This window comes from Impatiens glandulifera, chromosome 6 (genome assembly GCF_907164915.1).
Source record: "Impatiens glandulifera chromosome 6, dImpGla2.1, whole genome shotgun sequence".
Classification (NCBI taxonomy): Eukaryota; Viridiplantae; Streptophyta; class Magnoliopsida; order Ericales; family Balsaminaceae; genus Impatiens; species Impatiens glandulifera.
The window spans coordinates 9984290-10004536 of NC_061867.1; the positions used below are offsets into that span (position 1 = coordinate 9984290).

Consider the following 20247-nt stretch of genomic DNA (forward strand, 5'->3'; position numbering starts at 1 on the left):
TATTTGATTTTAGTTATAAAAATAATCATCCATTTAAAATTTAAAACAAAAAAGTTTACAAGATATAAATATATAATAATTGGTAAAATAAATTTCTATTTAGATTGAAAATTTAATAATATAATTAATAAGATAATATATGAAATGCAATTACTTATTTCAATAACTCAATTAGATGAGAACAAGCCTAAAATTATTTAGAAATAACTTTTTTTGGGTTTCAGGAATAATGATAAACTTATTATTAAAATAAAAAATATTTTGAGCTTTGTTTTTTTTCTTTTTAAATTTAATTATAATTAAATATTATTTCATTTATTCATTAATAATATTATTTAACTAATTAAAATATTAAAATAGTACATATTTACAAAAAAAAAAATATAATTTGTTTTATTATTATATATTAATAACTTTTAAATATCTATATAAAATAAAATTATCTAGGCCATCAATATTTTTTAATTAAATTAAAATTTATTTTAAAATTGCAAACTCTTATTGTCTATATAGTCCATCAAATCACTTTTTTATTATTATTTAAATGTTTAATTATCCCTAAAGTTAAAAGAGAAGTGTATTAAAAAGTGGGAGTATGTAATTGTTGAGAACTATATAAAAAAATTTAGTGATTAAAAATTTAGTCATTAAAGATGCTTACTAAACCAATTGGAACAAATTAGACTAGACAAGATATATGATATCAATAATTTTTATTTCTTGAAGTTTAAGTATAAAACAAATCTAGAGATTACTTATAAGTTGGGTGAAACTGCATAAAGCTGGAAAGTTGATTTGAATGGATCTATTTAATAAATCAAAAGAAATAGCTCAAATTTGGTTCAAATTAAGGAACATTCTGACTCATATGTACAAATACTCATATGTACAAATACAGAAGCAATTAGTAATTTTGCTAATTTTTTTTAGAAAAATCATTGTATATTTATATTCTTATGGGTTCAAATCTCACAAAAATCAATTTTTTTTTTTTTTATCAATTTTCTAAACTAGACCTAGGGTAACAAAAATATATAAACATTTTTCTATTGGGGCTGGGGCAGTCCAAAATTTGGGCCGGCTCTGCCTAGAAGTACTCTACCATAAAAAATAACAGTTATTGACAAAAGAGATAAGCCCACAATCATTGATATTTCATATGAATGAAGACAAATAGATGTGCGTTCTGCAATAATTTTGAACATTACAGTAATAAATGTGCAAAAATAATTGAAAATAATAGGAGTTCCTGAAAATTTAGGAGCATAAAGAAAACTTAAAAATTCAGGAACAGAATGAGAAAGCCCATGAAAATTTAACTGAAGAATCAGGATCAGGAACTGGAATACATTTAGAGGAAACTAAAGATGGAGAAGCAGAGGATGAAAATATTGAAAATTCAGAGGAATGAGAAGATGAAAAATTAGAGGAATAAAAATATGAAGAATCAGATAAAGAAGATGAAGAAAAATCAAAGTAAGAAAATGAAGAAGAATTAGGGGATGAAAGCAATAAAAAATTAAAAGATGAAAATAGAAAAGTAGTGGAGGAAAGTGAAGAGAAGAGAAGACTATGAAAGTATATCAAAACAACTCAAACAAAATTGAAGACAATGAATGCACAAGTAAAGGTGAAGTTTTGAAATATTGAAACAAAATTTATTTTATCAGATAAGTGTTGACTCAATTAAAGAAAATTTAACACAAGGGAAGGATGTAAACACAACTCACAAACAGACATCATCATATGCAATAGTTCAATCACCAATAATAAAGCCTATAGCCAAACAGGTGAAGATGCGATGTGAATATAATCACTGAAATTCGAGGAATGCATATTGAGTTTATAAAGCAAAATAAGAGTAGTTAAAGATGAAGCTCATAATATAATCAGAATTTTAAAACTCTAGTTCTTGTTGCTTTTATTGTTTGTTTCCAATCAAATACTCCATAGTTGTTGTCATCCTTTAATCAAAAATAAGGATTGTCTAACTTTGATTTTGAACATTTCTCAAACTTTTGGCATTTTAATAAAGTTACGCTATATGTATTAAATATATAAAAAAAATATTTAGTTACAATTTTTGTTTTTTTGTTGAAAGAATAAAATTCATTTTATTCATTTATGTAATTATGAAAATAACAACTAACTATTGTTAAAAATATTTTATAATATTAATATTTTAATAATTGTTTTCCAAAACAATTTTTTATATAAATAATTTATTATCAAACTATCTTAGAACTATTATCAAGTTTTTTTTATATATATTAAAATCTCTCTTATCACATTTTTTTAATTAATAAATTTTTTAATTAATAAATTTATAAATTAAAATATTAAAATACTTTTATTTTATTTTTATAAAGTTTAAATATAAAAATATTATATAATTTAATTAATTAAAAACTTAATAACCATTCTTTTTAGAAGGTAACTAATAAAAATTTCAACTAACCCACCATTAAACATTTAAACAAGTTTAAAAATGTGTATTATAAGACAACTTCTTTAATATTATAAAATATACTATCTCATTTAATCCATTAAGATAACTCTAAAAGTTGTTATATAAGACCATAATACATATATTTAATTCTTCATTAAAATGTTTCAGTTTTAAAATAAGGTCAGTGTCATAGTTTTCGGTCATGCTAACATGCAGGACATATTTATTTAAATACAAATGTAACATTACCTAATTACAACTTTTTTTAATACACTATTTTTTTTTATATAGTTTAAAAAATGAAAGACAAAACTTACTTTTATACTCTCTTTTATCCATAATCTTTTGTTATTTTTTTAAGTTAATCTAATTTTTTTTCAAACCAATCCAAACTCGAATTTCTGGATCCATCTCGACTAACTTATTATATTAAAAAAAAACATTATTGTCTCATTTATATCATACTATATAGATTTTTTTTATTTTGTATTCTACCATTTTTTTTTCAATCATTTTGTTTCAGCATCACATTTTAGTTAATCCATTCTTGAGAATATATATTAGTTAAATTAATATTCTCATTATTTTATATGTGTTTTTATATTGGTTTCATTCTTTGATATATATAATTTTTCTTTTAATTAAAATAAACTTTATTAAAAGTTTTGGCAGTCTTTTAAGATTGTAGTTTCAAATTTTACATGAATAAAGTCTAAGTGTCATTACAAATATCTTATAAAATTTGAGGTCATAATTTAATATTAGAAGGTTAAGTTGATTTTCATTATTTTAATATCACACGTCACTTCATTCATTAAACAAAATATTAAAATATATTTTATTTTAAATTATTAATTTTCATTTATTTATATATATCAATATACTTTTTTTAAAATATTTTTATTAAAAATAATTATTACTTCTTTAAAATCATTTACAATTATTATATTTATCTCATTCTAAATTATTTAAATAATTCCAACTAATCAACCTAAAATTATGAAACGGACAGTGACAGTCATTGTGATCAAAGTGACAGTTGGTTCAGATTAGAATCATCTTGTTCAAAAGGGAGATAGGACGATGACAGCCGTTGGATGTTTTACTGAATAATGAACATTGCATCAGTGGGCCCCACTTTCAACAGCCTTTATTTATTATCGTGGACCCTCACCATGCACCTTCGATCAATAATGATAAGTGGTAGGAACTAGGAAGTTGTATGAGAAAATGATTTTTTTTTTATTATTTTAAAACTTTTTGATGAAAATAATAAAAATCATTTTTTTAAAATTAATTGTAAAAAAAAAATTAACTTTATATAAATATATATAAATTAATAAAAAATAATTTTGATATTTTAATAGATAAAAAAAATGATTACATTTAATTAGGTTTTATGTACAAATTCTTATTCGAGAAATCTTTTTATGTGAAAGTTCGAGATTCGAAAATTTTAAAATAAAATATTAGTGTTAAAAGATTTTAAATAATTTTTTAAATTTTTTAAAATTAATTAAAATTAATTAATTTAGTTTCAAATTAAAATAATCAATTTTTTTTAATTTTTAGAAATTCATTATTTTAAATTAATAAAAAATAATTTAAAATTTTATTTATTTGAAAATAAAGTCGCCAATTGATTTTCGAAAATCAATAAACTAGCGTACGTTTACGAACGTATTTTTCGCTAGAGTTTTTTTCAATTCATAGTTTGGTAGGAAATAAATTTCACAATTCATCCTTTGTACCCGTTTTAAAAATGGTCTTTACTTATAAATTTAGTTTTTAAAAATCGGTTATATAACGTTTTATTTTAATCGATTATTCTCCCGGTTCTAGAAACGCGTATGTTTGTGCGTATTTAAAGAATTATAACAATACTGATTTAAATGCTGATACATGTTGAAGATGATGACTATGGAGGAAAATACCTGAAAAACATCAGTTTAAAAGACATTAAAGTTTAAGAATAAATCCTAAAGAAGCCTTTGGTTAGAATATTTTTTTGTGGAAATATTCCAAAATATTTTGAAATCACTTTTTAATTTTTCGGGATTTTTAGAAAATTATTTAAGGTTCCAAAATTATAAAAATAATTTTGAAATTTTAAAAAGGTAACCAAACAAGCCTTAGGACCGGTGTCATAGGTCCTGGGTTCATTTTATCGGCTAGGACTAAAAAGCCCTTGGTCCTGGTCGGAGACTTCTCGGTCCAGATTCGTGATCCTCATTCGGGGTGTGGAAGTCCTTCGATCGGGGTTCTAAGGCCTCTCTGTCCTTGGCTAGAATTCTCAATTGGGTGCTAGAATTCTCGATCGGACGCCTTAGTCCTAGGTGAAAGTCATCGATCATAGGTTCGGGAGTTCTCCATCAGGTGCGAGACTTCTCGGTCGTACCTCTCAGTTCTAGGTGGAAGTCATCGGTCCTAGGTCGGGTGCAAGACTTCTCGGTCCTAGGTCTGACTTCTTAGTTGGATGTAAAAATCATCGGTCGGACCTCTTGGTCATAGATGAAGAACATCGGTCAGATCTATCAATCCTAGCTGAAAAGCCTCGGTCGGACTTCTCGGTCCTAACACAAATTTATCGTTCGGACCTCTCGGTCTTGGTTGAACCTCTTGGTCCTCAAGAACATTCAAATTGCAGGTTTTATAATTTTGATGGAGGCTTGTATTCTTTGATCTAAGGGCCTAGGTAGCTTCAAAAATCTCCTAAGAACATTTAGAACATCATCCTAAGATATCAATTGATTTGGGTGATGATCAATTCATTAAAAAAAGTTTATGGCCAAAAATCGAGTTTTTGGTTTTAAAGATGTTTTGAAGTATAAGGAGCTTTCCAATAACTTTCTTATACTTCATATATTTGATTGATATCAAAATATGAACACTTGCTCTTCATTTGGACCAATTCAAAAACTCAAAATTTTTAATTATTTTGAAAAATATTTTTTTGATCAAACATGATCCAAATAGTTGCCCGACATCATTAGAAACATGCTGGGAAGCTTTTTAAGCTGCTATTCTTGAGGATTAGTTCAAGAACAGAAAACTTGTTTTTCAATTTCTTGAAATTCAAATTTGTGTTTATTTTTGTTTGAGATCGATTGATCAATCTTGACTTTCATGGAAAACTCGTAAATGATTCTAGGACCGATTTCCAATTAAAAATCCAACAACTAGGCAACATACAAACTTAATAAAACTAAAATATAAAAATTTGAAATTGGAAGTATGAATTAAAAGGTGATTGGAAGTATACCAAGAATTAGAGAACACTCCTTAGACCTTAGGGAAGTTTTGTGGATGCTCATATTAAAGCTTTAAGGCTTTATGCAAAGATTTTGAAAAATCCGAAAGCCTTGAGCTTTATTGATGGTTTTTCTATAAATCTTGATTCGAAGCTTAAGAGTGGATCTCTTGGCTTTGGATTTGTTAATACAGCCAAGTGGCTTAAATGTATTTTGGTTGTTCTTCCGGCCACTTGTCGGAATAGGCATCATTGTTACCTAAAGATGTAGGGGAAATGATCACCTTGGTAGGGTGATCATTTCACCTTTCGAATCAGCCGAAATGATAGACTAACGATGGAGTTCCATCTTTGATTTTGTCGTCCTTATCCTTTCGGTGATCGTGATTAAGAAGACGGTCACAAACGAAACGACCTTGTTTCAAGTGTATTTGGAGAACGCGGAGCGTTCCGTCAATGTGCAGGCGTTCCGTCCAGGTTGTAGGATACACCGTTGGAGCGATCGTTTAGTGATTCGCTGGTTCGCGCACGCATCTTCTTCTACTGCAGCGGGCGACACAGACTGTTTCTGGGCGTTTGATGAAAATCCAACGTCTATCCGATGGTAGCGGTTTCGGCTGTAACTATTTTTACGAATTTCGGCTACACCCGATTATAGATTTAATTTTTATTTTAATCCTTAAAATTTGATTAAAATTGATTTTTCTTTCACCCTTTTGGCTTTATTTTTAATTCTTTTAAAACACACCAAATATCTAAAATAAATATGATAATTATTTTGTCAATTGATTTTATTTATTATTATACTTTTGGGTTAAATAAATAATTTTTAAGAAGGAAATGGGTACCACATTTCATCTTAAATTATTTGTTTTAATCTTTTTTATTTTAAAAAAAGAAAAGAAAATTGAGTTAAAATGAGTACATCATTTATTTATTTTGTTTGACCATTGTCCTTAATTAATTAAATTTTACTTATCACAATAATTAATTTAATTAATTGTTTAATTAAATTTTGAAATTTAGGTTAATTATTTTGATTTTATTTATTTAAAAATAAATTAAAATAATTATTTTAATTTTATATATAAATTAATTACATAGATTTTTTTTAGTACATACACTTAAAATAATCTAAAAAAACAAAGATCAAACAAGCTTTAGGGCTTGTTCCATATTAATTATCTGAAACTTTTTTATTTTGATTTTTTTCCAAAAAATTTTATTTGATGAAAAGATAAATTGTTTGAATTTTTATTTTGTTTAAATATTAGTGTTTTTTAATTTAAATTTTGTAACGATAAAGTAAGAGCTTGTTTCATACGGGTTATTTGAAGATTTTACTCAAAAACTCAAATATCAAATTTACTATTTTATCTATCATCAAAATATTTAATTTATTAAATAAAATATTAAATTATTTACATATTTTATTATTCATTAAAGATATATATACATAAAAATCAATTTTTTTCCAAATCATATCAAACTGTTTTTCTAAATCCAATTTTTATCCTAAAAATTAATATTAAACGAGCTCTAAGAATATTTTAGTTGATGAAATTAGTAATTTCATGGTTACAAGGATAATAAGAGATAATTTATAAAAAAAAATAAATAAAATTCAAAAATTTCTCTAAAAACTTACTTCAAACGAGCTCTAGAGGTACAAATGGCCTCAACCCTCAAATCAATATCTAGAGCCTCTAAAGAATCTAAGTAAATTTAATAAAATAACTAAAACAGCTTCAAATTTCTTTAGTCCATTGACATATGCTTAATGAATTCAATTTTCAATATGATATATTGAACACATATGAGTGTATAACAGTTTGATGAAACAAATTTTCAGATGTAGGAATTCGATTATAGCAACATTTCCAAAGTAAATGCCTAGTTTTAAGGGGACAAGGTAATTCCAAACTTTAGCCCAAAAAAATGGATTTGATTGTAAAATTTTAAGTAATTTATCTTATTGATCCTTATAGGTGCCAAAGTTTATGAAGAAGGTTAGTTTTTTCATGTAGCTATAGACGAGCCATGCAATTGTGTATCTAAAGATTGTAGTTTCCAAGAGTAGACTCGAGAATTTGACCAGTTCATAACCATCTCTCACCCGCAAACTGGATTAGAGGCTCAGATCGATGCACAAAAGTCATTTATCATGTTGGTTAAAAATTATCTACCAGTCAACACATTTTTCTAACACCATAATCAAAACACGAAAGTTAAAGAATTGAAGATAAATACTTGGAAGCATTTTACCTTAAGGGAATCTCCCTAGGGCAAAAATCACTATGATTGTTTCGAAGTACTCTACCTTAAGGGAATCTCTCTCGTACAAAATCTTCATGATTTCTTATCAAGTGCAAAGATTCGAGATATTAAAATCTTAAAATCACAAACTTTATTTTTCTTTGTTGTCATGGGTCTCGAGATACTCTCTTTTATGTTGGTAGTGTTAGATCCAATTCTAAAAACTAAGTGAATAAATCTTAGAATACAAACTAAATCATTAGAGGAAGAAACCTATCATCCAAAATCTTTTAGTTGAAGACTACAGGCAAACTATTAGAGTGAGAAAAATACCTTGATCCATTATCCTCTGTCTATCACAGAAGATTGGGTGTTTTGATCTTCCAAACTCAGCAATCACCTTCTTCTCTCTCTATGGATCGATGGAGGCTCCAAGGATTGTAGGTGAGAGTGAATTGGGGACCATAACCCATTTTATATGCTTTATTTGATAATTTTATTTTGACCATCACAAAATATAAAATTATCCTAAGGTATCTACACATATATAAATTATCCATATTACTTTCAATATACTCCAAAATCCCTTAATCTTTATAAATCACTTAAAATTGATTTAGCTTAATAATAATAACATATATAACCTTTAGTCAAATAATTTAAATCCATTTTAGAATTATAAATCCATATAATTCTAACAATCTCCCACTTGGATTAAATTATGAACTAAACAATTATACATTATCCTTATGATATCAAATTTTGTTATTATCTAAAAGAATATATTCAAACAATCTTGTCCATTGATTATATCAAATGCAGAACCAAAGCGGCTTTCGTTATCATTATCGTAGCTTAACCGATCAATGATCACAAGCATTAATATAAACAAATGACATAGATCAAATATGGATGTGTAGCATGGAAATTACATGTAATGTGATTTAACATGCCTATTTCCAACTGGTCCAACAAAAACTGTATTGAGATCCATAAAAATAGCCAGAATGGACTAAATGAACACCAAAATTAATACCAAAATGATTAAACCAAAATATATATTACAAATATCCATAGAATAGTATCCCAAAAAACATACAGACTCCCACTAAACTTCAATATCTCTAAGAGATACAACCCCCATATGGGCAACATGCTTATGAAAGACCTTGGGTTGTAATCCCTTAGTGAGCGGATCCGCTATCATGAAGTCTGTTCCAATGTGTTCTATAGATATTTGACCATCCTGAACTCTTTCTTTAACAACCAGAAACTTGATGTCTACAAACTTAGACTTTGAGAAACTCCTATTGTTGTTAGAGAACATTACAGCTGACTGATTATCACATAGTATCTTAAGTGGTCTTTCGATCTCTTTGACTTGTAATCCCATAATAAAATTATTCAGCCATAATGCTTGATTAGATGCTTCATAGCATGCTATAAATTCAGCTGCCATAGTTGAAGAAGCTGTAAGTTTCTGTTTAGCACTCTTCCAAGAGATAGCTCCTCCAGCTAAAAGGAAAATATAGCCTGATGTTGACTTCAAGTCATCTTTGCATCCAGCAAAATCAGAATCAGTGTACCCTATGATCTCAAGCTGATCTGATTTCTTGTATGTGAGCATATATTCCTTAGTTCTTTGTAAATATCTGAATACTCTTTTTACAGCCTTCCAATGATCCAATCCAGGATTATTCAAGTATCTTCCTAACATGCCAACTATGTACGCTATATCCGGACGCGTGCATACTTGAGCATACATTAAGCTTCCTACTGCAGAATCATAAGGAATCTTTTGCATTTCTTTGGCTTCAAAGTCACTTGAAGGGCATTGACTTTTATCTATTTTGTCTCCTTTAGCCACAGGGGTATCTCCTGCTTTACATTCATGCATGCCAAACCTTTTTAAAACCTTCTCGATATAGTTCTTTTGTGATAATCCAAGTATACCTTGACCACGATCTCGATATATCTGAATTCCTAATACAAAAGAAGCGTCACCAAGATCTTTCATTTCAAATTTCGTTGAAAGAAATTTCTTAGTGTCGTGCAATAAGCCTATATCATTGCATGCCAATAATATGTCATCAACATATAAAATCAGAAACATAATTTTATTCCCACTAAATTTATGGTATATACAATCATCAACTTTATTTGCCTCAAAACCATATGAGATAACAGCTTGATGAAATTTGTAATACCATTGACGGGAAGCTTGCTTTAGCCCGTAGATGGATTTCTTCAGTTTACAAACTAAGTCCTTTGAATTATCAGAATCAAAGAACTCGGGTTGCACCATATATATTGTTTCATTAATGTCGCCATTAAGAAACGCAGTCTTAACATCCATCTGATGTAACTCTAAATCATAATGAGCTACGAGTGCCATTATAGTTCTAAAGGAATCTTTCGTAGATACCGGAGAAAAAGTTTCCTTATAGTCGATGCCTTCCTTTTGAGTAAAACCCTTAGCAACAAGACGTGCTTTGAATCTCTCAATGTTACCATTCGAATCCCTTTTGGATTTAAAAATCCATTTACAACCAACGGGTTTCGAACCTGCAGGTAACGGAACGAGATCCCAAACGTCATTGTCTTTCATAGACTTTAACTCCTCATTCATGGCATCAATCCATTTTTGAGAATCAGAACTCTTAATGACTTGGTTGAAAGTGACAGGGTCATCTTTTACTTCGTCTATGTCCTCATGTTCTCGTAAGAATACGTAATAATCGTCTGAAATCGTACTCCTTCTTTCTCTAGTGGACCTTCGTAATGGCATAGTTTCTCGAGATTGTTGAGTTTGTTCTTCCAGAATTTCTTCTTGAATAGGTTCAGAAAGCACATTGTCCTTTTCATTATCCACTTGATTAAAATCAAGTGAAACCAAAGGAATAGAAACAAATTCTTCTTCAAAGACAATGTTTTCCTTATCTTTCCTCACACACTCTATATCCTCGAAAAACCGGGAATTTCCCGTTTCAAAAATTGTCTTTACCGTAGGATCATAAAATTTGTACCCCCTTGACCTTTCAGGATATCCAACAAAATAACAACTAACAGTCTTAGAGTCCAATTTCTTTTCATTTGGCCTGTATGGCCTTGCCTCAGCTGGACACCCCCATACATGTAAATGTGTTAATACAGGTTTTCGGCCTGTCCAACACTCATATGGGGTTTTGTTAGTCGTCGCCTTAGTAGGTACCCTGTTAAGGATATAAGCTGTTGTCTTTAGTGCTTCACCCCAAAGAGATTCTGGTAAGCTTGAATTTGCAATCATGCTCCTTACCATGTCCTTAAGTGTGCGGTTTCGTCTTTCAGCAACATCATTCATGTTAGGCGAACCCGGCATGGTGTACTGAGGAACAATACCGCATTCTCTTAGGAATTTAGCAAATGGTCCTGGACGTTGTTCACCTGACCCGTCATACCGACCATAATATTCACCCCCACGATCGGATCTGACGGCCTTAATCTTTTTATCAAGCTGATTTTCAACTTCAGCTTTAAAGGATTTGAACACGTCCAAAGATTGTGACTTCTCTTGAATGAGATATATGTAGGCATAACGCGAGAAATCGTCAATGAATGATATATAATATTGTTGACCATTCCAAGCTGCTGTAGGGAATGGTCCACAAATATCAGTATGTATCAATTCAAGGACTTCCGTCGCTCGGTTAGCTTCAAATCTCCTTACACTCGTTTGTTTCCCTTTAATACAACTAACACAAACATTAAAGTCAGTCATATCAAGAGGACTTAATATCTCATTTGACACAAGCTTTTCAATTCTCTTTTGAGAGATATGACCTAAACGTCTATGCCATAACAGAGCTGAATCATCATTAGTTAATTTACGTTTTGCACCTCTTGAATTAACTTGCAAGGTTTCATTAAATGAAGCTACAGTTTCTAACATGTATAGATTGTCACAAACAGATAAAAAACCAGAACCCATAACATTTGAATTTAATGATAAACTAAATTTTCCATTTCCAAATGAACCAAAATAACCAAATTTGTCCAATGCTGAAATGGAAATTAAGTTTCGTCTAAAAGACGGTACAACAAAAGTATCATTTAAGTCCAAAAACTGTCCAGATTTTAGTAACAATCTAAAGTCTCCGATAGCTTCAACTTCAACTGTTTCGCCATTGCCCACAAAAATGTATCTTTCAGCATCATTCGGCTTTCGGCAATTCAGGCAACCCTGCATAGACATACTAATGTGAATGGTAGCACCAGAATCTAACCACCATGTATGTCTAGATGCAGAAACCAAATTAACCTCAGAACAAACAAGGTTGAGAAGTGTACCCTTTTTCACGCGCCATGCATGATACTTAGGACAATCTTTCTTTTGATGTCCTTCTTCTCTACAGAAGAAACAGTTCAAGCCGTTAGACTTTTTCTGTTTCAATTGAGAAGGAGCACCCACAGCTACAGCTTTCTTCTTCCTTTTCTTATTCTCTTTGTCTTTGGAAGATGATGCCATATGAGCACTTTCTGTTCGATCATGCTTAATTCTCTCTTCTTCTTGAACACAATGAGATATCAGCTCATTAAGTGTCCATTTATCCTTCTGGCAGTTATAACTTATTTTAAGCTGCCCAAACTGAGAAGGAAGAGAAATCAAGACTAAATGGACAAGCAGTTCTTCAGACAGCTCTAACTTAAGGTCCTTAAGTCTTGAAGCAAGATGAGACATTTCCATAATGTACTCCCTAATATTCCCTTTGCCATTATACTTGAGTGAAACAAGCTTAGCTAAAAGCGTACTTGTTTCAGCCTTCTCGTTTTTCTCAAAACGCTTCTCAAGTGCATCTAGGAATGCTTTAGCATCATTGTCTTCCGACAAATTGCCCCGAAATGCTTCTGGAATAGCACGTTTCATGATCATTAAGCTTACACGATTCGAACGCTCCCACTTTTCCAGCTCTCTTTTATCATCAAGAGTACTTGATGCTGTAAGAGATGGGGGGCGTGCGACCCTAAGTGCAATGTCAAGATCCATGCACCCGAGAACAATCATAACGTTCTCTTTCCAGACTTTATAATTAGTTCCATTAAGCATAGGAACTGCATTAACATTACCTATGATACTTGAAATGTTAACTGTAATAACAGAGAATATAAAATAATGTAAGCTCACAAAATAATGTGCATATATATTTAATAATAATGTAACTCATATTATTGTGCATCCATCAACAAGAAACCGGCACAACATCAACACCTAATCTTTTGACTAAAAGTGTTAACCTGTAATTGGCAACTTGGTCCAGTACATAAATATTGACAACAAGACCTGTCAAACAATGGATTTATCTTTGGACAAATTCAATGTTCACATGGCAACCTAATAATTGTCACATATTTTAATACTGCAACAATCCATGTCAATGTACAAACATCTACCTTCCTTTGGGCCGGTGAATATTCATACAATGTCATGTCTCATGCCCAACATATAAAACAAGACAATTACAGCAAGAGGCTAATTTTATAGCATGTTACTCAACTATCCTATTTTACAATGTAAGACGTCATAAAATTGCACGAAAGAGTTATAATTCACATATATGCTCAAACAATAGACAAACAAAATCATTTTAGATCGAATAGGGATAATCGCAAAAGGTTTAGTCAATTACAGACCAATCCTAACCCCATCGATCTAAAAAAAACAAAGAGGGGCTGCATCCAACATTGAAAATCACTCATTCATTGATTTTCACCCCCAAAATTGTTCAATTCATCATATAATGAATGATCAAACAATAATCCTTAACATGCATCGGATAATTTTGCGGAAATAGACACATGCAAAACAAACCCTAAAGTAATTCTGAAAAATTGATTCCAAAATAACCCTAATTGTTTACTTGTAGTCTAACAAATCCATGCTCTGATACCAATTGTTAGATCCAATTCTAAAAACTAAGTGAATAAATCTTAGAATACAAACTAAATCATTAGAGGAAGAAACCTATCATCCAAAATCTTTTAGTTGAAGACTACAGGCAAACTATTAGAGTGAGAAAAATACCTTGATCCATTATCCTCTGTCTATCACAGAAGATTGGGTGTTTTGATCTTCCAAACTCAGCAATCACCTTCTTCTCTCTCTATGGATCGATGGAGGCTCCAAGGATTGTAGGTGAGATTGAATTGGGGACCATAACCCATTTTATATGCTTTATTTGATAATTTTATTTTGACCATCACAAAATATAAAATTATCCTAAGGTATCTACACATATATAAATTATCCATATTACTTTCAATATACTCCAAAATCCCTTAATCTTTATAAATCACTTAAAATTGATTTAGCTTAATAATAATAACATATATATATAACCTTTAGTCAAATAATTTAAATCCATTTTAGAATTATAAATCCATATAATTCTAACAGGTAGTGTTGTTATATGTTTTTCACTTTTAGTTTAAAAGACGTTTCTTTGAATAAACTATCTAAAGATTTATTTTCTGTCAATTTAAGCCATTTAGACATGTAATGCCCACCTTGGTGATCCCTTAAAGGGTGTTTTAAAAAACAATAGAGGGGTACATAACATAGCTAGGAATGGATTGTAACAAACATTTGATAAGCACATCTTTCCCTTCCTAATTTAGGGGGAAAACTTCCAAACCATGTGTCTCAAAAGAAAACTGCATCAATAACATAGTATTTGAATAATAAGACATTGTTGATCAATAACTCTCCTAATCCAACGGGTAATTAGTATTTGAGTAATAAAATTCCCAAATCAATAAGGAGTATCATGTCTACTAAACAGAATACGGTGTTATTTCGAATTACCATGTTGTCCGGAGCAAAATAGAATATATGAAAAATATTTTAGAAAAATGAATGAATCATATGAAAATAACATAAGTGTGAAGGAAGGAAACCCTCTAGATAGCTTAATACAAGATTATTAAACACTTCATTAACAAGCATAAAAAAAATAGGAGTGATATATCTCCTTGCTTCAATCCCCATGTAGGTTTGAAATTCATTGTGGCACACCATTGAAAACAGAGGATACTAAACCATAGTAAAAAAATCATAATAAAATTTATAAATCTCAAATCAAAACCAACCCTAAAAGCTACATAATAATACAATAAAGATAAAATCAGTCAGATATTTAATTCAATAATTAAAAAAAATGAATAATATTATAATAATAAAAAGTCAGATTTGCACCGAAAACTCCACGGATCAAACCTCACTTATTTTTATTTGATAGACTTTGTAATATGATATAGTGTAGAATGATAATTAGGTTGTTTGAAAGGATCCTCGAGGTCTTTCAACATTCATATTGTTTGGTATGGTGTGATAGAAGCAGCTTGGGCGCATGACATTAGAAAACCAACCTTATTATGCGTTGTTATTTGTCATGTTTAAGTTTGTGACATTAACAATGTTCGACTATTGTCATTTCTTTCTAACATTCAGTTCGTAAAGTAATTAATTGTGATTGATAACAAAATGTTGAATATTCTTTATCTAAGATTATTAACGTCTAGTCTACATGTGGGGGTCACATGATTAATTTTGTTTGAAGGATAATCTTATACTATTGTCATGCAATTGTTTTCGAGATGGATGGTTCAAACTCCTCGTTATAGTAGATGTGACACTCTAGGAACATGTCTAACATGTATTTTCTTTGGGTGACATTGAATTTACGAAGAATTTTGATTGGTTATTCAATTAAAGAAAGACATCTCTATTCAAATGGAGGTATGGCATGAGAATGAAAATTGAACATGTTGATTTCCCATATTTTCAATCATAAATTATCAGAGTGGCGCAGCGGAAGCGTGGTGGGCCCATAACCCACAGGTCCCAGGATCGAAACCTGGCTCTGATAATTTTTTTTTTTTTTTTAAATTAATTTATTGAGTAGTGTAGAATAGTCATGAGCCCATTAACCATATGTTGGATTGAAATATCATTCTAATAGTTTTTAGCTTTTAATTTGATCAACTTTGTAACATGATATAATGTAGAAATGTAAATTATGTCGTATGAAAGGATCCTAGGGATATTTCAACATTGAGTATTGTTTGGAATGGTAGTTTGAAATGAAATCGAGTTTTCCCAACCTAATGAGTTGTCATTTGTCATGTCTAAGTTCGTGACAAGAACTACGTAACTATTGTCATTTTTTTTTTCTAACATTGGGTTCAGAAGGCAATTGATTCTGGTCGAGGAGAAGATGTTGGATCTTCTTCCTGCCAAGTTATATATCTAAGTCCAGTATGACTGTAGAGTCACAAGTTTTCTTTTGTTTGAGGGATATAAATTCTTATAGTGTGAGACATTGGCATGTCAGATTGTTTGAACTAATTTTAAAAATAAATGTGGCACTCTAGAAGACTAGGACTATGTCTAACAAATATTTCTTGTGTGACATGAAATTTATGGCACATGATAATTAACGATAAAATTAAAAAGACATTCAATAAGAAGCAATGTGTTATGTGTGCGGAGATAACTTCCCATACTTTTGTAATAACAAGTAACTAGAGTGGTGTAGCGGAAACTTTGTCAACCCATAACCCACAGTCGAGGATTGAAACCTAGCAATGATGAATTTTATATTTATTTTTTACCTTAGACTATTGTTACTTATTTCTAACATTCAGTTTATAAAGCAATTGATATTGGTCGAGGAAAAAGATGCTGGATCTTCTTTATGCCAAGTTTTCCGGGTCTAGTCTAGTCGGATATGGGGTTACAAGATTCCTTTTGTTTGAGGGATATGAATTCTTATAAGGTAGGGCATTGTCATGCTATTGTTTTTTAGATGTGACAATCTAGGACCATGTCTAACATGTATTTTTTTTTATAGGTGACATAAAATTCATGATGAATTGTAATTAACTGTCATATTAAATAATGACATCCCAATCATAAATTCATAAGCTATAGTATGTGCATGGAGATTGATGATAAAAATTGTCCCTTCCTTTTCAATATTTGGGCATATTGTTATTTAAGATCCTTGACTTAAGAGAGGATTATATTAAGAATGTCAAGTTTTTGAGAATTATGAATGATTATTTGTCAAAGAGACATGAATATAGAAGAAATGTTTTCTATCCTGTTAATTTATTTATTTTGAATAATATGGATCGAGCCTATAATAATATAATTCTTATAACAAATGTTGATATTGAGTTTGTTTCTTGATTTTAGCAAATGATCTTTCCATTAACTTGGGGTGACCTTAAAGTTGTATTGATTGGTATTTTGTTTTCTCTTTACCCCATGCTCTTATTTTTTTTTTTGTTGTTGATTTATTTATTTTTTTACTTTACTTGTATTGTTTTTTTAAACACCTTAATGGTAGTTAAAAAATTAATAAATACTAGTACGAAACCCTACGTTGTACGGGAAAGATATAAACGAAATTTTTATAAAATATTTAATTTAATAAAAGAGAATATATTTATATGAAGAGAAAATATATAATATATATATATATATAATTAGAGAAAAAAATAGAAAAAATAATTATTATTAATTATTTCATAATATAAGTAAATTGTATAAAAATAAATAATAAACAAATAATATATAAATAATTGTGGAAAAATTATGTAAGGAAAAATGTATTTATATAAAATTAATTATGAAATATATACATGATGTGAGAAAAAAGAATGATTGATTAAAACTGAAAATAATAATAATACAATACAAACCAAAAAAGACTTGATATAATTTAAACTATTGAAAGCAAAATAAAAATTTAAGTTAACACAATATTAAACAAACATTCATAAAAAAAAATAAATGTATAACTCTAGTATAATTTAAGATATCCTATATTATAATAATAGTTAATAATGTATACTAATAAAAAAACAACTTCCATAAAATGAAATTAAAAAATTGTAAAATAAAAAATAAAAACTAAATTTTTTGTTTTTTTTGTCCTATCTCTTCAACAACTTTGTCTGTTGCTCCTCCCTAATAAAATTTAATTAACATATAAAACACATTTCAAAAACTTAAATAAAACATTAAAATAGATAATAAAAAAACAATTTATTTAATCACAAAAAATTGAAAAAGTACCTCTTTAACAGCTTTGTTTGAAATTGATGATCCTCCCTAATAAAATTTAATCAAATATATATAAACTTTTCAAATATCTAAATAAGACATTAAAATAGATAAAAAAAACAATTTATTTGATAAAAAAATTGAAAAAGTACCTCTTTAACAATTTTGTCTGAAATTGATGCTCCTCCCTTAACAAAATTTAATTTAATATATAAAACACGTTTCAAAGTTGAGCATAAAGATATCCAAAATATGTTTACCTGTTGAGTAATGAGTGATTGACTTGGATCAAACACTTTTATAATTGTAAAATTGTATGATTTTTTCTTGAGGTTGTAATCAGTAATTTTAACTTGGAACACAAGTTTTCGCGATGACATTGATGATAACGGCAATGGTAAATCTTTGTCACAACTCGGATGTAATTGTAACAAATCTGAAACAGTTAGATTAACTAACTTATTTACAACTCTATCAAAAAGCACAAATAGTGCAGAACCTCAATCTCTAATTTATATCTAAAATAGATACAAAATAATTAATGAAAAAACAAAATAGTTATAATTAAATATATGAATATAGTTTGTTAATAATCAAAGAGACAAAAATAAACACCTTGGAGTAGGATTTTTTGTAACTTTAACACATGAGTTGCAAAAAAAAACATCGCCCTCGAGCGTTACTTTTCTGCGACAATCATCACAAGAGTAGTAAAACCAACCATTGTAGTTGCATACATTATTGATTGTCGCTTCAACGGTACGTATACATTCTTGTTAACCAATAAACCAGTAAGATAACTATAAAAATATTGAAATACCAATTTTACCAACCTTGCTTTCCTCATTTGACAATAGGTTGTATAATTCCTCAATTGTGTGTCGATCTTTCATCATCTCATCTTGTAAAGACATCGAACTTTCAACAGTATCATCCAACAAACATACTTGAGATGGATGGACAACAAATCTACAATTAGTTGAGTAAAGGTGGCACAAAAATAATAGTCATTAAAACAACAAATATTTAAACAAAAAGTATTGTTTAAAGAAAGACAATATCAACCTTTCTCGCATAGTCACCACCTCTGGAATCATTAGATTTTGAAAAACTTGTGTGGCCATTGTTGAAGAAAGGACATGATGACCTATTGAAAGCACATAAAAATGGTTAACACAAACATATTAAGAACATATTAAGACATAAACATATTTTTTTTACAATTCATACCTTGGTATAACTTGACAAGAAAGTCGGTCACTACTATTACGATAGGATCTTGGTTGTTAGATCCTTCAACAAATTCAATTTTTTCGGCTATGAACCGAATTGAAATTTGTTTAAGAGAATGTTGATTAATATACAATATTTCTAGTAAATCAAACAAAGTATACATATAAACACAATCAAAAATACTTCATCAACAGAAAACCCTCCAGCAACTGGTAAAGAAGGATTGAAATGGAGCTAGACAAACATAATGATCCATTCCATAAAGCATGGTAACAATAAGAATAACATATGAACAGTTATCACAACTTAATAATAAGGTAAACTTACGTCATATCAGAAAGCTTAGTTGTCACTCCATCGACGTTTAAAATAGGTTCACCAATCCATATATCTTTGTAAGCTTTATTTGGTGAGAAATAGTCACAATAAAATCCATTGCAAGTGTTAATCTGCACATTATTAGACAAAGACAGAATCAACAGGGAGGAAAAATAAGAGCATTTAAGACAAGAAACTTACAACAGGATCAGGTGCATCATCTTGCTTGCACATTACAGCCAGTCCAAGCTTCGGTCCATATCTTGGGTTTATAAGCTTTATTTGGTGAGAAATAGTCACAATAAAATCCATTGCAAGTGTTAATCTGCACATTATTAGACGAAGACAGATTCAACATGGAGGAAAAATAAGAGCTTTTAAGACAAGAAACTTACAACAGGATCAGGTGCATCATCTTGCTTGCACATTGCCCAAGGCACGCCAGTCTCTAGCCCCACCGCCATCTTTGCTGCCCATTTCGTGTATTCTACACCAGGCGCCCCAATTTCATACTCCATGGGACCGTATTCATTTTCTATCTGTCATTAGACTCTTTTCAAATCAGCTACCTAGATCCCAATTGAAAGGAATTTATAATTAATCTTTATCTCAAAGGAGGAACCTGCGACAGAATTA

General features: G+C 29.5%; 1 non-coding gene across 1 annotated transcript; it reads left to right on the plus strand.

The window, feature by feature from the left end:
* Positions 1–15784: 15784 nt before the first annotated feature.
* Positions 15785–15856, plus strand: TRNAM-CAU. The gene has a single exon. It is a non-coding gene; the product is annotated as a tRNA-Met (tRNA).
* The last annotated feature ends 4391 nt before the right edge of the window (positions 15857–20247 follow it).